General features: G+C 40.1%; 1 pseudogene; it reads right to left on the bottom strand.

Annotated features, from left to right (window-relative positions):
* Positions 1-425: 425 nt before the first annotated feature.
* On the bottom strand, positions 426-1,121 carry LOC129669895 (CTD nuclear envelope phosphatase 1-like; annotated as a pseudogene).
* Between the last annotated feature and the right edge of the window lie 4,554 nt (positions 1,122-5,675).

The following is a 5,675-nucleotide window of genomic DNA, read 5'->3' as shown; positions in this document are numbered from 1 at the left end:
ACTTGATCCTGATTTAGTCTTCTTTTTGTTTTGTTTTTTCCTTCCAGTTTTGTACAAAATTTTTAAAAAATCAAATCACAACAAAGTTGACTTGGCTTCTCTTGAGCCTCTGGGATATGTCTGTCACTCTGGCCAATCCTGCCACTACACCAGACAGTTTCAGCTCTCTAAAGCCTTTACTTGTCCCAGTCTGGCATTTTCTTGGAGTGTGAACAGGAAGAGTGACCATGTTTTATAGTCTAGCCCATGTGTTCACCCAGACTCCATAAGAGGAGTGTAGGGCTCTTGAGGCAGAAAGAAATGGGAGGAGTAGACTCTGCCCAGGCAGTCCTCACATTGGGCTCAGCAACAGAGGGCATCCCAAAAGTTTTTCTTCCATTTCCACCTCACACCCCAACTTAGGGTGTGTGGAGGGGGGCCAGCTGTCACCAGAGCCTATGTTGGTGAAGGTTTAGGCTCTGCACAGAATGGACATCAGCACTGATCCTGAGGGTATCCAGCACTGGGAGAAGGTTGAGAAGGGCTGTGTCACTAGGGTCAACGTACCAGGATTTGATGGGGATGGAATTGTCTGGGTGGCTCCTATAAGCCTTGGGAGAATTATCCAGGATCACAATGCTGGGAAGGACACTGTAGACCACAGACAGGTCTTTAATGTAGCTGTCCAGCTGCAAAGTACATTGCTATCTTTAATATCTCCTCTTAAGAACGCTTCTGCTATTGTCCAGTTTCTCTGCCACAGCAGAGCCATAAATTTCCATATTTGCTATAAACACCACAAACTATACCACCGGCTTACCACTTCTAAGAAGAAATCTACATGAGGTCTCTTATGTAAACCTGGAAAGGATATTTGTCTATTGCTACCTTGAGGATGAAATCAGGAGGTGTTCCAGGCCTCACTGTAGGCCTCAGGCCCTTATCTTCATGGGAGTGAGTAAGTGTTTCACCCAGACCCAGCACCAGATATTCCTGCTCACCTGGGCTGGTCCATTCTGGAATGAAAGTGATAAGGGAAGAATATCATATCAAACAGTTTGATACTAAATTACTGTGAGGATCTGCCTTTGAAAAAGGTAAATGAAGAAGCTCCAGAGCTTGGCAATGAGGGCCACGGACATGTGCTGCCCCAGCAGACACTGTTTCTGCTGTCATCCAGATGACTCCAGTACTACCGGCCCCAAAGGTGGGGGGGGGGCATCTGAACCCCCACTTCCACCCCTGCCCCCACCAGTGCTGGGAGAGGAAATGGGACCCAGAGCAGTAGGAAAGGCTGCAGAGATGTACATGGAGTGGGTGGCTCAGAAAGCCACCACCAGCAAAGGGCAAGCCCAGAGGAAACAGGAGCTTGTGGACTGGTGTGGGCAGCCCGTGGGGGACCACTTGAGAAGGAAGTAGCACAGAAGGCTTCCCATGGACTGCAGGCTGAAAACAGGTCGGGCTAGGATGGGGTCCTCTGAGACCAGGAGGGAAAGGAATGGAGGGACGGTCCCTAATTTAGTCTTCTATAAACAATACATTTCATGTATATTGCATTTGTAACAAGAAAACATGCTAAAAATCAGCTATTCTTTCTGGATTAGTTTTGTAAGGATTTGGGTCTCTTTGAGGTATGGATAATATTGAAAAATTGTTTTATGCTGGTTAGGTTTAGGTTGTTATGGTTAGGGTTTATTAAAAAGCTGTCTGGAGTTGAGTTAGGGCTCCCTTTCCTGATCCAAGCATGCTTTTTAAAAAATTTTTCTCCAAAATTTCTGTCCTATGTCAGAAGTCCTAAGTCTGACTCTATGACGGAGATGGAGACCAAAACAAAATAGCCCAGAAAAAGACACTATTTGTTTTAAAACAGCTAAAAAGTAGACTATTCCTAATAGGGATTACAGCTACACATCTCATTTTTTAGTTTTATTCCACTCTCTAAAACTTTTGCTAAATTAAAACTTCATCTCAAGAATTACAAAACTATTCTGTAAACTTTCTGTAACTCAAGATTTCTAAGTTTATTGAGTATGGCTTAAAAATTCTGTAAAATCTGTAACAAAAAGTTGGCTTGAAACTTTTAACAAGAGAGTTATGAGTTAAAAATCTATGCATAAGTAATCTTAAAGGGATATGTGCTTAATGGGCTCACCTCAAATAGCAAATAGCAACCATGTGCTTGCTACCATCTCAGCTGATGACTCCATCAGGATAGAAGCAACCATGTGGCTGGTAGCCATCTTTACTAAGGTTAAAGTGAGGATGCCATGTGACTTGACCATCTGAACTAAGGTGACCATGTAGCATAAACTAGCTAAGGCAGCACTGATGACACTTCTTAGTCCTACTGAGCCCTCTGCTTATTATTGTATCTCTTTTTTTAAAATAAGGAAGTAACAATAGTTCTCCAAGATATTTTGGATTAGGATGGATTTCTGTATGATTATTTTGGTCCTGGGAGTAAAAAATTTAGATTAAAAATATGTTTAATAATGTATATTTAATTAAGTGTGTAAATTCCTAAGGTTATAAAAGTCTACTCTGGTTAACAGAAATTGATCTGGAGAGGTGTGTCTAACTACTTAAGTCTTTTCTGTGTTCAACATCAGGCTTCTAGAAAATTTAAAATAAGGAACAACATATGTTTGATAAATAAGGAATCTTTGGTAAGCAAGGTTTATAAGTTCCTAAGGACATTCAGGTTAGCAGGAACTGACTTGAAATATGTCTAGCTTCTTTGTCTTTGCTAGCTTTCTTAAGCTTTAGCTATTTGGATAAACTGAGTCATATAAGAAACTATTACATTGTATAAAAGTATACTATAAAAGATAAAGAAAGTAAAGTTACCAGCCTCTTGATTGACTGTACTTAAGATTTTGTTAGGTTCCCAGATTCTCTATGGACTGTTTTTATGGTTTAAAGTTTTAATTTGCTGCTAAATGATTTTTAATTAATTCTTCAATTCAAATTTTAAATGAGAAAGCATAACAGGGATAAAATTGTAAAATCCTAATTGTGCAAAAGCTGCTAACTCATTGTAAATTGTTAAAGATAATTAAGGCATGCAAGTTAATGGTCAGTCACCTTAGAAATGATTGAATTCCTTAATATGCTCAAAACTATGTTTGTAGTCATGCTAAGTACAAATGTAATTAATTTACAGGGATAAACTTTATTTAGCCTCCTCTTTATGATTTCAAGGTTAAGCCTGAAATAAGTAACCAAAAGCAAAGTCTGTTTAAAATCAGGTATATATAATAAATTAAATAACAGTCCTCAAACTACTCAGAAATCTGTTGAATATACCATTTAAAACGTTAAATTAAAAAAGCTTCTTGTGATAGATAAAAATGCCAGCTCCTGGAAGCAATCCTAACATTGCCTTCAAAGATTGTAGTAACAGAAAACACTAGGCAAAGAACAAACTGCTGCACTTGGGCCCTTCCCAAACTGTAAACATTTTGGGGTTACTCTGCTTCACCAAGTTCATCATCCACAGGAAAATCTCTCAGACCTTCTGGGTATGACAGCCAAAGACAAATGTTACCTTGTGTGGCACTTGAGAACTTACTGTTGTTCTGTTTCACAGCCAAAGACAAATCACCTCTGCTGGTGCCCCCAAAAAACATCGGGATCACCATGGAGGAATGTAGGATAGCCATCCAGGTAGTAGGTAAGTCTCTGTCCTTTTAACTGATACAGAGTCCATTTGAATTATGTTTCCTGTTCAAATTTATCCTTCTCAGATATTCCCTGAGGTTACAGCAGCCTGGTCAGTACAATTTATATGTAAAAATTGGGCCTTGCTTTTTTTTTTTTTTTTCCAGAGCTACTAGACATCCTTCTGAGAAAGGCAAACCCATACCTTGCTAACAGGTTCAACACTAAAAGAAATAAATTCACAAAGCAGGTTTAAATGTAACTAACTTTACTATTCTTGGTTTTGTGTCAACTTGACACAAGTAGATTCACCATAGAAGAAGGAGCCTCAGGGACATGCTTTCATGAGATCCAGCTGTAAGGCATCTTTCTCAATCATTGATCAATTATTGATCAATAGGGGAAGGCCTAGCCCATGATGGGTGGTACCACCCTTTGGCTGGTGGTTCTGGGTTCTGTAAGAAAGCAGGCTGAGAAAGCCAGGGGAAGCAAGCCAGTAAGCAGCAACCCTCCATGGCTTCTACATCAGCTCAAGTCTCCAGGATACTGCCCTGTTTGAGTTCCTGTCCTGACTTTCTTCAATAATGAACAGCAATATGGAAGTGTAATCCTTTTATTCCCAACTTGCACTTTAGTCGTGGTGTTTTGTTGTAGCAATAGAAATTCTTTTCAGTGAGTGCTCTCAGTAAACAACCACTTGTGTCTTATGGTAAGTTATTAGATAAAAAGATATGTAAATTGAAATTATGAGTGTCTAAGGAAATTAGATAAATGAAAGTTATAAGGGTCTGAAAAACTAAGGTATGAAAAAATAAGATACATGTTAAGACTTCAAAAGTTAAGAGTTTTAACACATTGATCAATACAATTCTGATAAGCTATTAATCTAGCCGTTGTAAATTACTAGAGACTATTATCAGAGTTATAGTCTCAAATTTTTACATTTCTTTGGTTATAATCTAAGTATAGACTTAAAAGTGCTTCTCAAAAGGGAACCCTCCTCCATTGCTGGTGGGAATGTAAACTGGTTCAACCACTTTGGAAGTCAATCTGGCGCTTTCTCAGACAACTAGGAGTAGTGCTACCTCAAGACCCAGCTATACCACTCCTAGGTATATACCCAAAATTTGCTCAAGTACACAACAAGGACATTTGTTCAACCATGTTCGTAGCAGCTTTATTTGTAATAGCCAGAACTTGGAAACAACCCAGATGTCCATCAACGGAGGAATGGATACAGAAATTGTGGTATTTTTACACAATGGAATACTACTCAGCAATCAAAAAGGAGGAAATCATGAAATTTGCAGGCAAGTGGTGGGATCTAGAAAAGATCATTCTGAGTGAAGTATCCCAGAAGGAGAAAGACAAACTTGGTATATACTCGCTTATATAGACATACAAGATATGATAAACATAATGAAATCTACACACCTAAAGAAGATAATCAAGAAAGTGGACACAGGCGAAGGTGATTAATCCTCATTTAGAAAGACAAATGGGATGTGCATTGAACTTATGACAGGAGTCTACCACAAAAGGCATCTGAAAGACTCTACCTAGCAGTGTTTCAAAGCAGACACTAAGACTCATAACCAAACCCTCGGCAGAGTGCAGGGAATCATATGAAAGAAGGGAAGTTAGTATGATATGGAAAGGATAGGAGCTCTACAAGGACCAAACATATCTGGGCACAGGGTCTTTTCTGAGACTGACACTCAACCAAGGACCATCTATGGATATAACCTAGAACTTCTGCTCGGATGTGGCCCGTGGTAGCTCAGTAACCAAGTAGTTTTCCAAAGTAAGGGGAACACGGACTATTTCTAACAGGATCTCAAGGGCAGGCTGTTTGACCCCCCACCCCCCGGGGAGGAGCAGTCTGTTAGGCCACAGAGGAGGACTTTGCAGCCAGCCCTGAAGATACCTGATAAAACAGGGTCAGATAAAAGGGGAGGAGGTCCTCCCCTATCAGTGGGCTTGGAAAGGGGCAGGGAGGAGACCAGGGAGGGAGTGTGGGGTTGGGGAGGGAATGA

This window comes from Psammomys obesus, unplaced genomic scaffold, assembly GCF_907164565.1.
Source record: "Psammomys obesus unplaced genomic scaffold, mPsaObe1.curated_primary_1811, whole genome shotgun sequence".
NCBI classification, from domain to species: domain Eukaryota; kingdom Metazoa; phylum Chordata; class Mammalia; order Rodentia; family Muridae; genus Psammomys; species Psammomys obesus.
The sequence above is the reverse complement of the archived record's forward strand: the minus strand, read 5'-3'. Positions and strand labels throughout refer to the sequence as shown.